Genomic DNA, 15,227 nt, shown 5'->3' on the forward strand with positions numbered 1-15,227 from the left:
GGTGGGGACTTATTTTCACTCATTTCAGCATCACCACCCTCCTACACGATGCGTCTAGGTTGGGTGTGGGCTTTACCTGTTTCCAAGGCGCTGGGCAAGTGCAGATGGGAATGGGTTGTCTGGTCATTCCATCCATACTGACCAGTTTTAACGACCTCATTCTCATCTGCCATGTGGTCACCAGCAGGGGACCCTGCTGTTTGTCCCCATCTTGTGTCAATGGCCAGACTTCCCAGGCCTGCCAGCTCATTTCTTGTGCAGGCTTGTCTCCAGTCTGGGAAAATCTCCCTGAATTCAGGCTCATCTCAGTTTTGTTTTTCAGTTGCCCTCAGCCTGGGAGTGGGGTTGCATAGTGATGTCTAGGAAATGATGTTCCGCACAGCAAGCAGTCTCACGTGTGTTTCTTTATTCATCTTTTGTTATAGCCCAGATTTTTTTTTTTTTTTTTGGTATGCGGGTCTCTCACAGTTGTGGCCTCTCCTGTTGCAGAGGACAGGCTCTGGACATGCAGGCTCAGTGGCCATAGCTCATGGGCCCAGCTGCTCCACGGCATGTGGGATCCTCCTGGACCAGGGCGCAAACCCGTGTCCCCTGCATCAGCAGGTGGACCCCCAACCACTGCACCACCAGGGAAGCCCTCAAACTTATTTTTGAAAAATAAGGTTGAGTATTAACTTTCCCACAGTCCTTCTCACCAAATTCTTCTGAGTTATATTTTCTCTTTGGGACTAAACCTGGAAATCCCTGGCAGCTTCCTGAGTGGGGTGTTTTTCTGCACACAGGGAACCTGTTTAATAATTCAGAATATTCTGCTTCAGGAAGCAGAACTATCTTACACCAGAGCTTCAGAGTTGGCTGGATTGCCTTGAGAGGTAGTGAGTCACTCATCATTAGAAATGATCAAAGTTCCTGGATCATTTATCTGGTAGCTTGTTGAGGATGTCAAGCACTATATCAGAGGCTGGTTCCATGGGTGGTGGGATCAGGCTTATGGTTTCTCAACTTGGCTCCATATGATAATAACATTTTGTGTTTGTTAAAACGTTCATTGATTTTTCTTACCCTACTCTGAGATAACCTGAATTAAAATCTTAGGGAGCCAGAGAAGTGGTGGGTATTTTAAATAAACTCACCAACTGATTTTATCCAGCTGCCTTATATTTCTTTCTTCTTCTTTTTTTTTTTTTTTTTTTTTGTGGTACGTGGGTCTCTCACTGTTGTGGCCTCTCCTGTTGTGGAGCACAGGCTCCGGACGTGCAGGCTCAGCGGCCATGGCTCACGGGCCCAGCCACTCTGTAGCACGCCAGATCCTCCCAGACCGGGACACGACCCGTGTCCCCTGCATCGGCAGGTGGACTCTCAACCACTGAGCCACCAGGGAAGCCCGACAAACATTTATTAAGTAATTATTGTGTGCCAGGTACTGTGCTGGGGAAAGAGAAAATTAGTGATAAAAAAAAATTCCCTGCCTTCCCTTTAAGAAAGGAATTATTCTACAAAGTAGACTCAAGTATGCACTAATTTAAGGTTCAAAGTGTTAAGGAATAGCCCCCCATGAATTCTTCCAGAGGTGACAGGAGATTCAGGCCATAGTATTACACCTGTGAAGACCCAATTTCCAAATAAGGTGATTTTCACAGGTATGGAGGTTAGGACTTCAACACGCCTTTTGGGGACACAGTTTTAATCAACAAGAGAGGTTCAGATCAAGAGTGTCAGACGATCCTGAGAGGTAAAGAAAGATGACACCTGAAGCCCCAGTGACCTGGATTTAGAAAGAGAGGTGAGTGAACAGAGACAGTGAGTGTGAACAAGGCAACTGGAAGCGGTGAGGGGGTTTCTTAAGAAAGGAGATTCAAGTATGCATAAAAGCCAGTGGGAAGAATCCAGCTGAGAGGGTAAGGTTTAATGTAAAAGAAAAAGAAACATTATAGTACAAACATTAAATGAGGCAGCCAGGCATAAAATCCAAACCTTTGGTACAGGGATCAATTTTACAAGGAGGAAGGTACAACCTCTCTAATGAAAAGAAGAAGAACACAGCAAGAATGATACTAATATGTTTATATTACAATTTAAAAAATTAGGAATATGGGAAACTTCCTGATAGTTTACATTTTCCCTACAGTGGGAGACTAGGGCACTGGCCCAGGGCTACTGTGTGGGGCTGGGGAGGAGATGCTGGGGGTGGAGGGCTGAGAGGTAAGAGAGGGAAGTTCCTATCGTGGACTCTGAGCCGGTGAGTGACCAGAAAAACAGGGTCGCCATGCGGTGCTGATGGCCAGTTTAAAGTGTTTGGTGGAATCAGAGCTTAAGACCCACAGATGAGATGGTCTTGAAGTTGGCAAACCTAGAAGCTGGAGATTTGCAAAGAAAAAATGAATAAATACATGCTTAAAAACAAAACAAATGAATAGACAAGAAATGTCTTGCGAATGGGTCCAGGGGCCTGGGCTCTAGTGAGGTGTGATGTGGGAAAGTTGGATTGTTACCTGGTGACTCTCACCTAGAACTGACAGGTGAAATGAATACAGCTGAGTTGCTTGACAGGGAGCCCATGCCTGTCCCCATGATGGGTCTCACCTCCCACATTAACCATAAGCTTCTCAAACAGATGAAATGTGACTTTTCGTTTCTTTGGCAGCGCTTAGAACTATACCGTGTGCCATGTATATATATGTGTGTATGGATCTATCCATACATATTTCTAGGTGGATTTTTGGACTCTATTTACATATGTGTAAATATATATGTAGATTACATGTAATATGCAAAATACTTTTTATTTTAAATTGATAGAGATGTCTTACTTAATCATTTTTGCATTGTACCAAAGTTGTACAAGTAGACTCCATTCTAGAGATATAGCAGTTTCCTTTGAGTATTTCACCTTTGAGTTTTTTTTTTTTTAACATACAATATTTTCTGATGGCTATAATAAAAGAATCAATATAAAGTAATTGGATAACTTTCTCTTGTTAGTGTTAATACTCTATTTTTGCCTGGTATTCTAGCAGTCATTTTCAATATATAGGTATATGTCCAAATAGACAAGAGTTTTCAATTTTGAATATACAGTAAAATTCCTTAATGAACCTTAAATTCCTTTAAAAAATTCCTTAAGTGTGGAAGTGACATAATAGCTGAATTTTTGAAAAGATCTATATTAAGCAGCTCTGTGAAAATTTAATCAACAGTGTTTCATTATTTGAAATAACCTTACAATGAATGTTCCTGTTAAATACAAAAACACACACACACCTGTAACTTCTTTCATAATATTAATAACAATCCTTTAATTTTCAATTTTCCTTTCATTTAAATTTCAGTATGCAGAGTTTCCTTAAAAAACTATACCTTACAGGGTAAAGACGGAGTATTAATTTCTGTGTCCCCCCCTCACTTAGCTTAGGGCCTGGCACATAATGGCACTACTATTGTTTAATTAAATTTAATTCTGACAAGGCTGAGCTAAGCTTACCTTTGCATCAAAAACAAAAAGATAATTTGCTATGAAAATTAATAATGACAGGCATGGAAATGTTCATTGTAGCATATAGAACAGACTGTTCTCAAATACTTGAGAGACTGTTATTATGATACAAATATTGATCCACTAATTGCCAACCATTCATTACAATTCATTAAACAGAGGGAGGCCCAAAGGACTCTTCCTGGACCTCATTCACCAGTGGCCACGAGATATGAAGTTAACAAAAAAGTGAAACCCGCTCTGTCCCCTACTGCAACCACCACATACACAGAGAAACACAGTTGTGTAGCAAGTTTTCTTCATTCTGATTGCCTTTCCTTTTTATTCTTTTCCCACTACATTATTTTTCTGAATCTGTGAGGTCTTTCTACATGTTTGAGGTGCTCAGGAACCAAACTGCACTGACCAGCATGGTTTTTCTCTTTTACTTTCCTATTTCCCCAAAGCATCAAGCCTGGCACTGACAAATATTTTATCTGATTTACAATATCTTTCTTTTATCATTAAAACATATTTTCATTTATTTAAATAATTTCATTCCTTTTCAGTCCCTAAGGATTTCCTTTTTAGAGACCTCCCCAGGTCACTTAATGCCTGCTCATTCCCTCGTTCAGAACTGCCTTCACTCATGCCTTGACCAGATGGATCGAGTGAATTAAGGGTCCCCAGGATGTCTCATCACCTGTCTTAGCCTCAAATCGCAAAACTGTAAAATGGAAATAAAATGCCTTTCTCTCGGAATCATTATGAGTGCCAAATGAAATGGTTTATAGGAAGTGCTGCATTTAATTTAAGCTCTATGGAAAAACAAACATTCTAACATTGTTATTAAGGCACGTGGCATTCATTCTTTGGGCTGCACAGTTTCAAGTCGTCAGGAGCTCCTTTCGGGAAAACATTTGATTGATGGTGTGAGTTGCTGTCTCTGGATGCAGAGCCTCAGTGTGGGAAGGTGGTCTCTCGGCAGGCGTGTGGCCAGGGGACATCAACTATATTTGAGAACTCGGTCTTCGAGGCGAGTCAGCAGAGAGGAACCTCGGGCAGAGTCATCAGTGAGGGACCCGCTGAAACAGAGTCAGGACCGACAATCAGGGGGGAGTGGTCAGTGCCAGTGACAGGAGATGGGGTGGCAGCAGGGAGATGAGTGGTTACCTAGCAGCCAGGGAAGAGCCCAGGAGATAAGGAGAGAAGAGGTACGATGGCTCGGGACCTGAGGTCCCGTGTTAGAAGATGCACCACCCCTGCCGTACCTTCCCCCTCCCCCAGCAGACATGGTTCCTCAGGGGCCCTCCCTGGGCTCCTAGACATGGAGAGGGGGGCTTTCCTTTTCGGGACCTGACAGTGGCCAGCATGCATGCCCCATCCCGGCAAATTGATGGAAAAGAAGGATGGTGGCACATTGTGGTCAGAATGTAGATCAGCTCAGTCAGAAACAGGGAGGAAACAGGGAGATGCCTGTATGTGGGCTTCCCATAGCAGAGATGCTTAGGTAACGGGCCGTGATAGAAGCCACCTTGTGCAGGTTCTGATGGAATGAGATCTGTGTTATTATCATCAAGAACTGTTTGAACTGGATTCAGAACCATATAGGAATAAGAACATTTTCTACACAAATTTAATATTTATTTACTCATTCATTTATCCTCCATAGAGCTAGGTCTCTGAATCTTAGTTTTCTCATTTTCGAAATGTGGCCACTAACCTAATTTCCACAATATTGTGCAGAATAAATTGGATCAAGAGTATATGGGAGAAGCTCAGAAAGGGCCATAGTTTATAGCAGATGTTCAAAATGTGTATATATTTGATATATAAACACATTTCAGTTTGTGGAGGGACCCCCCAAACCTCAAACTTTCTGGAGTCACATTTTTTAACATAGAGATATAATCACATACCATAAAGTTGCCTTTATAAACTTACAATTCAGTGTCTTTAAGAACAGCCACAAAGTTGTGAAACTGTCACTACTATCTAACTCCAGAATGTTTTTATCACCCACAAAAGGAATCCCATACACTTGAGCTACTCTCCACCCTCCCTACCCACCACCCCTGGCAGCCCCTGGCAACCACTAATCTACATTCTGTCATGGTGGATATTCCTATTCTGAATATTTCATATAAACAGAATCATACACCATGTGGCCCTTTGCATCGGGCTTCTTTCGCTTAATATAATATTTTCAGGCTTTATCCATGCTGTAGCATGTGTCAGCACTGCATTCCTTTTTGTGGCTGAATAGCATTCCCTTGTACGGATAGATCACATTTCTTTATCCATTTATCAGTTAATGGGTCGTTTCCACTTTTTGGCTATTGTGAATAATGCTGCTATGAACATTTGTGTACAAGTTTTTATATAGACATATATTTTCAATTCTTTTAAGTATATACCTAGAAGTTAAATTACTGGGCCACATGGTAACTCCATGTTTAAAAATTTGAGGAACTGCCAAGCTGTTTTTACAAAGTGGCTACACCATTTTACATTCCCACCAGCAGCATATAAAGTTTATAACTCTTCTATCTCATCCCCAACATTCTTTATTGTTTTCTTTTTTCTTTTTTTTTGATTATAGCCATCCTAGTGGGTGGTACATGGTATCCCCCTGTGGTCTGTATTTGCATTTTTCTCATGACTAATGATGTTGAGTATGTTTTCATGTGCTTATTAGCTATTTGTGCATCACTTTGGAGAAATATCTATTAATATCCTTTGCTCACTTTCAAATTGGGCTATTTGTCTGTTTAATAAGTTGTAAGTGCTCTTTATATATTCTGGATACAATTCTCTTAACAGACTTATGAATTGCAAGTATTTTCTCCCTTTCTGTGGGTTGTTTTTTCACTGTCTTGGTAGTGCCCTTTGAAGGCCAAAAATTTATCATTTTCTTTTGTCACTTGTGCTTTTGGTGTCATACCTGAGAAACCATTGTCTAATCCAAGGTGATGAAAATTTATGCCTTTATTTTCTTATACGAGTTTTAGAATTTGGTTCGTATATCGCTGACTCATTTTGAGTTTGTTTTTGTATGGTGTGAGATTTGGGTCCAACTTCATTCTTTTGCATGTGGCTCTGCAATTGTCCCAGCGCTGTGCTATACTGCACTTGTCCGCTTCCTCACCAGCCTCATTCAACCCCTGCCACCACCCTCCCTCCCAGTTCCACTATAATCACTACCCAGTTCCTGGCACTCAGGCAAGGCTCAGGGAATGTTCCCTGGATAAACCAGTGAACAAAACATGTTAAAAATTTGCTCTTGCTCATGTTGAAATCGTGTCCTCTTGCCTCACTGAGATGAAAATCTCTGCATGAAGCACACAAGTTGTTCAATGAATTTCATGAGAATGTTTAAGGAATCTGAGTTCGGGTAGTACAAGTCAAAATACAAGGTCAGGCCAAGTGTATAATTTAAACAGTCCTTTGCATTTTTCCTTCACTTGCTGAATGGTTAAGTGGTTGATAAAAATCTCACAGCATTTCCTGCCAGGTCTGCTCCCTCCGCCTTGACATTGTGGCATTTCGATTACACCAGAGACTCCTGGAGCCCATGTCAAAGGTAGAAAAATTTGAGTATCAGAGAGTTTCTTTACTGAGTTAAAACAATTGTTAGACTTTGACTAAAAAGTGCCTTGGGTTTTAATGGGAGGCGTGCAGATGAGCCAAAAATATAATTGAAAAAAATTTTGTAGTCACATTAAAGAAAGAAACAGATGAAATTACTTTTAACAATGTATTTTATTAACCAAATTATCCAAACTTTATCACTTCAACATGTAACCAATATAAAAATCATTAGTAATCTCATGTGTTCCTTTCTAATTAAGTCTTCAAAATCTGGTTTGTGTCTTTATAAGCTCTTATCAATTCAAACTAGCTCTTGTCAATTCAAACCAGCCACATTTCAAGTGCACCATAGCCCTATGTGTCTAATGGCTACCATTTTGGACTAGATGCTCCATAAATGTGGGAAACAATTTTACAAAATCAACTGAAGTGTAGGAATTATAATGTCACTGTCCATAGATAGTTAGAAGTAAGCAAATGATGGATATTTTCATCCAGTATAAGGGCACTCTTTTTAGATTTGTGCTACAAGATCTCTTTACTAGCCTTAAGAAGAAGTCCTTTTGGGAGGGTGGTGACTCAATTCTGTGAGAGAGCCCAAGTTAGAGGTAACTTTTAGGAAATTATGCTAAAGTGCAAAGTGGTGCTAAAACAAGTTTCCTTTACATATTTGCAGAATTTCCAGATAACTATTCTGTTCTCTTCTGAAGAGATTTTTTAGAGCTTCTGGCAGTTTTTATTTTTTTTTCTTCCAGCTCTTGTTGGGATTTTTTTTTTATAGACCTTAAGTTGTTCATAATAAGCCACCCACTTTCAAATAGGTTCTCTCTGGTGCATCTGTTCCTAGCTGGTAGCAGTGAACAAATTCAAGTTTAGAAACACTGTGAGAAATGTTAAACACTAGCATTTGGTGGAAGCAGGTGCCACGAGACCGACGTGAATGTCAGTAGTTGCAATTGATAGGGGATTCTGGGGAAACATTCATTTGGCCTCTGCTTAAAATTCTGGGAAGGGTGGCATAATATCCATGTGATTTCCCTTCAAGTTTCAGCTTTGGAAATATATCCCCAAAGCTGTGTGAGTCTCTGATGAGGGCCAAGACCATATTGGCTGTTTTTTTCTTTTTTTTTTAATCTCCCCCACCCTCTTCTCTCTTTTCTCCATGTTGTCTAGCATTTATGCATTTACGATTCCATTGTGCAGAATCTCGCTTAGTCTCAGAGGTTAATTCTACTTTATCTGACTTTAGTGCTGATTACAGAGTTGAGAATATAAGGAAGGAAACAGCCACACCCTTGCCTAAACTACCACTTGGAAAAGAGGTACAACCCAAACTATGGATCTATTAGAACCAAATAATAAAGTCTTTGTTTAAATTATATATGCATTTAGCCCTGGAAGCTTCTCAGCATGACATATGAGTAGGGTTGCCAGATGAAATATAGGACATCAAGTCAAATTTCAAGTTTAGACAAAAAATGAAAAATTTTTAATATAAATGCATTCAAAATATTGCATGAGGCATCTTATACTTAAAAAGTATTAATGGCTGCTCATATGAAACTCAAATTTAGCCAGGTATCTGTACTTGTCTATACTAAATCTGGCAGACCTACATAAGAGGTCAGCTTACTTTTCAAGCACTGGTTCCCAGCCCTTGACTACAGACTTTCTACACCACTTCCACACGAGACAAGTGGCTGTCTTTCTGCAGTGTTCTTTGAAACCCTGGTGTCTTTGACTATACATTTAGCCAACAAATGTCTTAAGCATCTACTAAGGGCACAGATGATACAGCAGGAGTAAGTCTTGGCTGCTATGATTAAGAGGCTTACAGTATAGTGAGGGATGTCAGAGCTATAAATAAATCAGGGGAGCACAGTGTCATATGGACTATGAAGAATTGTCTGCACAGACTACAATGGAGACCAAAGAGGGAGGAGTTCATTCCATTTAGGGATATATGGAAAGATACCATAGAAGAGGTAACCTTTGAGTAAAATTTTAAGGAATTGAGAGGCTATTCATTAGAGAGCTTGGCTGGGAGGACTTTACCTACAGAAAAAATATCTCAAGCAAAGGCCAAGGCATGGGGCATCCTAGGGAGTTTGACAAGTTGTAAGTGATTCAATGGGGCTATAGGGAGAGATCCAGGAGTGAGGCTGAGTCAAAGATATGATGGGGGTAGAAGGCAGGGGTTAAGCCATTGAGAGTCTTTTAAGCCATACTGAGGGATTTAGATTTTTTTTTTTGGTAGTCAGTAGCAGTTTCTACAGGGTTTCAACCCCCAGATTCCCTTAAGCTCTTATATAATTCACAATTCCTCCTCGGTTGTCAGAAATCAGCCTCCATACGAATCTGACCCAGACTGAGCAGTCATGCTTCTTTCAGATGACCACATGGTGGGCTCACCCCCCAACCAGCCCACGCCACTGACATGTGACCATCACCCTGGCACATGCATTGCCCGGGACTGAGGGCCTCATCAGAGGCAGGAAGGGACTCTTTCCATCTCTGTTGCCCAGAGCCGAGCAGAAGGCCTAGCAAGTCAGAGGCACTTATGGAATGAAAAAAATAAAGCAGTTTTTATTTCTCTGTAGTTCCATAATCTAACAGACATTTATTAACCAAAGCAGTAAGCTAGTGTATTAGTATGCTAGGGCTGCCATAACAAAATACCACAGACTGTGAGGCCTAAACAAGAAAAATGTATTTTCTCATAGTTCTTGAGGCTAGAAATCTGAGATCAAGAGTAGGCAGGGTTGATCTTTCCTGAGGCCTCTCTCCTTGGTTTGCAGTAGGCCGTCTTCTCCTGGTGTCCTCACATCATTGCCCTCCTGTGTGTGTCCTAAGCTCATTTTCTTATACGGACACCAGTAAAATCGGATTAGCGCATATCCCAGAGCCCTCATTTTACCTTAATTACCTCTTTAAAGACCCTCTCTCCAAATACAGCCACATCCTAAGGAACTATATGTTGGGGCTTCAACATATAAGCTTTGGGGGGACATAATTACACTCCTAGAAGATAATGTGGAAAAGGAAAAGGAAGGAGGACACAGCCCCTGCTCACAATCCAGTTTAGCTACAAATCTGTAACCCACTTGCTCTTTAGAGTGGTATCTGTCATCTCATAAACATTCTTGAGGGAACGAATGACTATTAAGCCCTCTGCTTCCTCATTTATAAATAGGATAATAGCATTCACTCCATAAGACTCACTGAAAAATTAAATGAGAGTAAACATATCAGTACTTTGTGAATTGCCATGTGTTACAAACCACCAGGGCAGGATATCACTGGGAAATACTACTTGGTGCTTTTCTTTATTTCGTCCCCTGATATTTCTCTGCAGTGCACCCAAGGCCCCAGCTAATCTAATCTCAGTAACTGCCTCAAAGAAGGAACTTAACATCAGAGAGCAGAAGGGGAAAGTGTATTATTCCAGTTCTTTGGTTTCAAATACTAGGTCTTTAGAGGAGCAGGAAAGATTCATAGCAGAGACATTTAGGAAGGAACGTGCCAAGTCTGTGGACTCCCCTGAAATGGATTCCTGAAGGAGGACAGTAAAATGAGAAGTAAAAAGACAATAGAATGATTTTCGGAGGGGAAAATAAAACCTCTGTTTTCTGCATTCTGGAAGCAGCCAAAAAAAAAGCAGCAGGTCCTGGACTTGTGTGGATCTCGGGGCAGGGGGATCTCATGCCCTCTGATCTGAATGTGAAGAGGTGGGAAGACCATGTGGTAGGCAGGCAGACCCCCCCACGGATCCCCCCAAATACTTTGCAGAGGAAAGATGTCCACCCGCCACATGGTTCAATCAGCAGAAAAAAGCTGGACCTGCGGGGAGCCCGTAGATGGGTGGAGAGGTCACTTCAGTGCTGCCCTTCAGTGAAACAAAGTCCAGGAACCCAGGGTGCACATTACCTAGACAACAACATCAAGATCCTGTCTCGTGTCCCCCATCTGCCTTGATGCTGTGCAAATCATGAGCTCCTACAACTTAGACACAGCCTGGGAGAAACAGAGAGGGAGGTTCTGATGAAATGAGATTGTTTCCACCTCCCCTTCCTCCCCTGATCTGGATTAAAATGTGGAGTTCTAGGAGAACTAAACAGATGCTGGGTCTGTGGAAAGAGATTCAGACACCCTATGACATGTTAATATTATGGTAATAACTTAATGAAGCGAATATAATTCATAGGAAACCCTCTTCTATTATGCCCCCCGAATTAAACACTGAACTCGAATAGTTTCTGTTGCATTTATTGGATTCCTTTAATATTTCTGCATTCATCATAACTGTGTATCTGATAGTTGAATGCAGTCCCCTAAGTGTGGCCAGGGCCCCCGTTTAGCAAGAACATTTGTGTGTTTCTATTTATAGGTAGGGACACCATGGACAAAGGCACGGGGGAAAGAAGAGTTGGAAGGTTCTAGACTGTCCTGGACAAAGGGCTTATCTATGAGTGGTGGAAGGTGGTCCAAGAAGGCAGGATGGGAGCCTCTTAGAAAACCTCAACTACTGAGTGAAACTGCAGGGATCTGCATTGCCCCACTAAATTTTGTGATGACCACGTGCCCCAGGGGATACCCCTGCCCCATCTCCCCCTAAGGGACAGAGGTGGCCCTCCGTACCCTTGAGGATTAGCTGCTGTTGCTGTGGGACCGAGCTCCACCCGCCCGGGACTGCCCACCGCAGGAATCCTTGTGTATAATGTGCAGAGATTCTGTCCACTATAGGCAGGTGTCCTCCACGTCTCCCATCTGCCTGAAGCCCTGGACTCAGTGGCAGGGTTGACACAATAATTTGGTCTTCTCGCAAAGGGTGATGACTTTGGATGTGTCATATAATTCCCTGGAAGCATTTTCCTCGCCTGTAAAATGAGGTGGGCATGACATCCATCCCTCACATTTTTTTTGCCATCCTGCAATGAAGTAATGGCATTGTGAGTGCAATGAATTTCCTTTGATGATTTGATATTTGCTGAGTTAAAACTCGTGTCTTTGCAGAATGGACTCGGGAAGGTTTACTTCAATGCATGCCACAAACATCCAGGTTGACATGAGCGACAGGAAGGAGGACCTGGCTTTTGTCTATTTGTCCTTATTTCCACATCCCCCATGAAGGGTCTTCCTTCCCCTCATGCTGTCCCCCACTGGCAGTCACAGCCCTTCAGTTCCTCTCTGTCCCATTTGTATCGCTGTTGATTAGAAGAGGGCTTGGAACAAAGTGAGCGATGATAACGTTTTTTATTTAAGTTTATTTATTTATTTTATTTTTATTTATTTTTTATTTTATTTAAGTTTTTATTTAACGTATTTTATTTTATTTAAGTTTTTTATCAGTGACACTTGATACCCCAGTCCATGCGAGGAAGCTGGCTTAGGGTGAGTTCTTAGCCAGGCTGAGGGTTTGGTTGACAGAAGAGATGGTAGGTTTACAGAGGCTTTAAATTGCCGCGCTATGTGTGGCTACTGTGAGTAATAGTCACCACTGGCTTTTGCAAAAACATGAGACTCTATATTCTGTAAAAGGGAACTCATGCCAAACCCCGTTCTAGCTCAAAAGCAAGAAAATTAAGTTTAATTCAATGTATTCAACTCAGTTGATCCAGTAACTTTCTAGCGTTTTTCTTCTGAAGTAGAAATTATATTTCCCACCTTGAAGGTGAGGAACCTGATGGTATTCGCATCATATACTAGAATCGTATTTCTAACAGGTCCTTATCCCAAGGCCCAGGTGGGTCTCTGGGTGCCCAGTGCCTAGCAGGGAGCACTACTGAGCTTGAGGCAAAAAAAAGTGTTGCTAATACTTATTCTACCTTTATATTAAATGTTGTTTTCATTATGATTTTTGCATTCACTTTAATTTCTAAAAATGTTAATATTATTAATAATAATGAATGGTTTGGGGCATCCCTTTAAATTTTGCACCTGAAGAAAATGAGTCACCTGGTCAACCTGGTCCACACCCTGGCCTAGCATGCAACAAGGGCTCAATACGTGTTTGTTAATTAGAAACTTAGATACAAAATCAAAGAGAGAACTGTGCCCATCAGGGCAATGTAGGGAAACACTACATCCTACAAACAGTCTTAATCCGGTGCTTAGGTTCCAGAGATACAGTGTCAAGAGGTCCCAGCCCGTAGGGCATCTTAGCACCAATGGGACCCCGGGACTTGCACTGATGGAGTAAGGGAACTTGAAGTTCAAGTTCAAGGGGAACTTGAACTATTGGGAGCAGGTTAGAAACTAGGAACTCTAACAATTCGCAGTCCCATTCCCTTGGCACAGGGAAGTGAAAAGAACGCATACTTGTAAGCAAGCACTGTGGCTCTACCTCATGCCATCATTGAGATCAGGCTGCATCAAAAACAATGGAACAACTAGGCGTGTACTTTGGAACCAGAAGTAACTGGGTATACATCTGACTCTACCATTGATAGGCTGTGTCACTGGACAAGCTGGACCCTGAGTCTTTGTTTCTCACATGAGCAATGGGCATGATCATAATTACCAACCTGAGAGGGTTGCAGTGAGAATTACTGACTTAGTGAAAGGGTCTGGTACTGCACGTGTCAAATAGAAGAGCTTCACTAATGGGCACCTCCAGGCTGGGCTAAGTCCACTGTCACCTTAAGGACTTAATTGCACAGAGACTGACTTAACCCTTTGACTGGGCATAGATCTGTCCTCATCCTCTCGGGGTCAACAGCTGCTAAACTCTGACAGACCAGAGTGTGTGTGAACAAAGACTGAAACGTGTAACGTGTACCGCTCAGCACACACATCTGCGGAGACATCGCTAAGGTTTGCACTGCAGCTGCCAAGCACTGCCATTTATTCCTGCTGGAACCAGAGCTGGGGCAGAATCCAATCTCCTTGCAAGTACTTTAGATTCCTTGGAAGAAAGGATTCCTGTAGAATATTAATATAAACTGTTATTATAGAAACCCGCCAAAGTCGCCTTTTTATTTTATATCTCATCAGAGGTTGTAAAATGAAGCCTTCCAGGAAATATGCAGTTGATTGGCTTTGATTCATTCCAACAATGATTTGTGAAATTGGGATTTCAGTGTCTGTTTGGATCTTTATATTTAGACACCTGACGTGACATACCAGGGGGAGTTAGGCTAGGTAAATGCGCTTCCATTTAACTCAGGTCACTGATGCCTTTCAACTGGAAATAATATGAGAGGAAGGGATGAGAAGAGCCAAATTCAGATGTAGCTTCACATGTATGAGCTTTGATGGTGGGGATGTCTGGGGGTTTGGAGGAGGGTGTGTACAAAAGAGAAAGTTCTCTCTCCAACCCCGCTAAGGTCCGCAGAGAGGGGTGGTATGTCCTTTCCTTCTTGCTCACGCTGTTGGCAGGATGTGCCTTTCCCCTCCCTGCCAGGCTGTATTCTCTTTCATTGCTCCCTGGTCTGGAGATTCTCTTGCCTCCTAGCAGCGCCTTCTCCATGTTTGCTGTGTGTGTGTTTGTCTTTCTGGGATGAAGTTTGTTTTTCAAGCTCTGACAGACGGGCAAGGCAAACAAGGTTGCCATTTTTGTTTTGTTTTGTTTTTATGAGCATGGCAATTTTTAGCCCTTTGAAAACAATCCCGAGACTGGGGAGGTTATAATTTGGGAAGCCATGTGTACAGGCACACATTCAAATCTTATTGTGGCTAAGGAAACGGTTTGAAGGGAGAAGGTGGAAGACAGATTAATGTGGGTGATTTATCAATTGTGAAGGGACCAAGCTCCTGACAGATTTACAAGGTGAGAGAGCAGAAAGGAACAGCATTTTATGGAACATTTTTGAAAAATTAATTTTAAAGAATATATGTATGCCTGAATATACATATGCATTTAGAATGCATAAACACGTTGCATCTCACACATATACCTACCTCCTGCTTATGGATGTCGGGTTTCTGGAAATCTCGCCCTTTTGGAATCCACAGAAGTAAAGACAAAAGGGTCTCTGCGGGTAGTAACTAGCCAACTCAAAGTGAAATAGACATGGGAGACACCATGATCTCCATTTTACTGATACAAGAAACAGAGGATCACAGACCTTCTACAACTTACTTCAAATGAGAGAGCTGTGAAAAGACAGAGGAGGGCAAATTCTAGTATTTCCAGAACCCGGGTGAATCTAGAAGCCTTAGTCTG

This window comes from Grampus griseus, assembly GCF_964374135.1.
Source record: "Grampus griseus genome assembly, chromosome: 15".
In the NCBI taxonomy this organism is placed as follows: domain Eukaryota; kingdom Metazoa; phylum Chordata; class Mammalia; order Artiodactyla; family Delphinidae; genus Grampus; species Grampus griseus.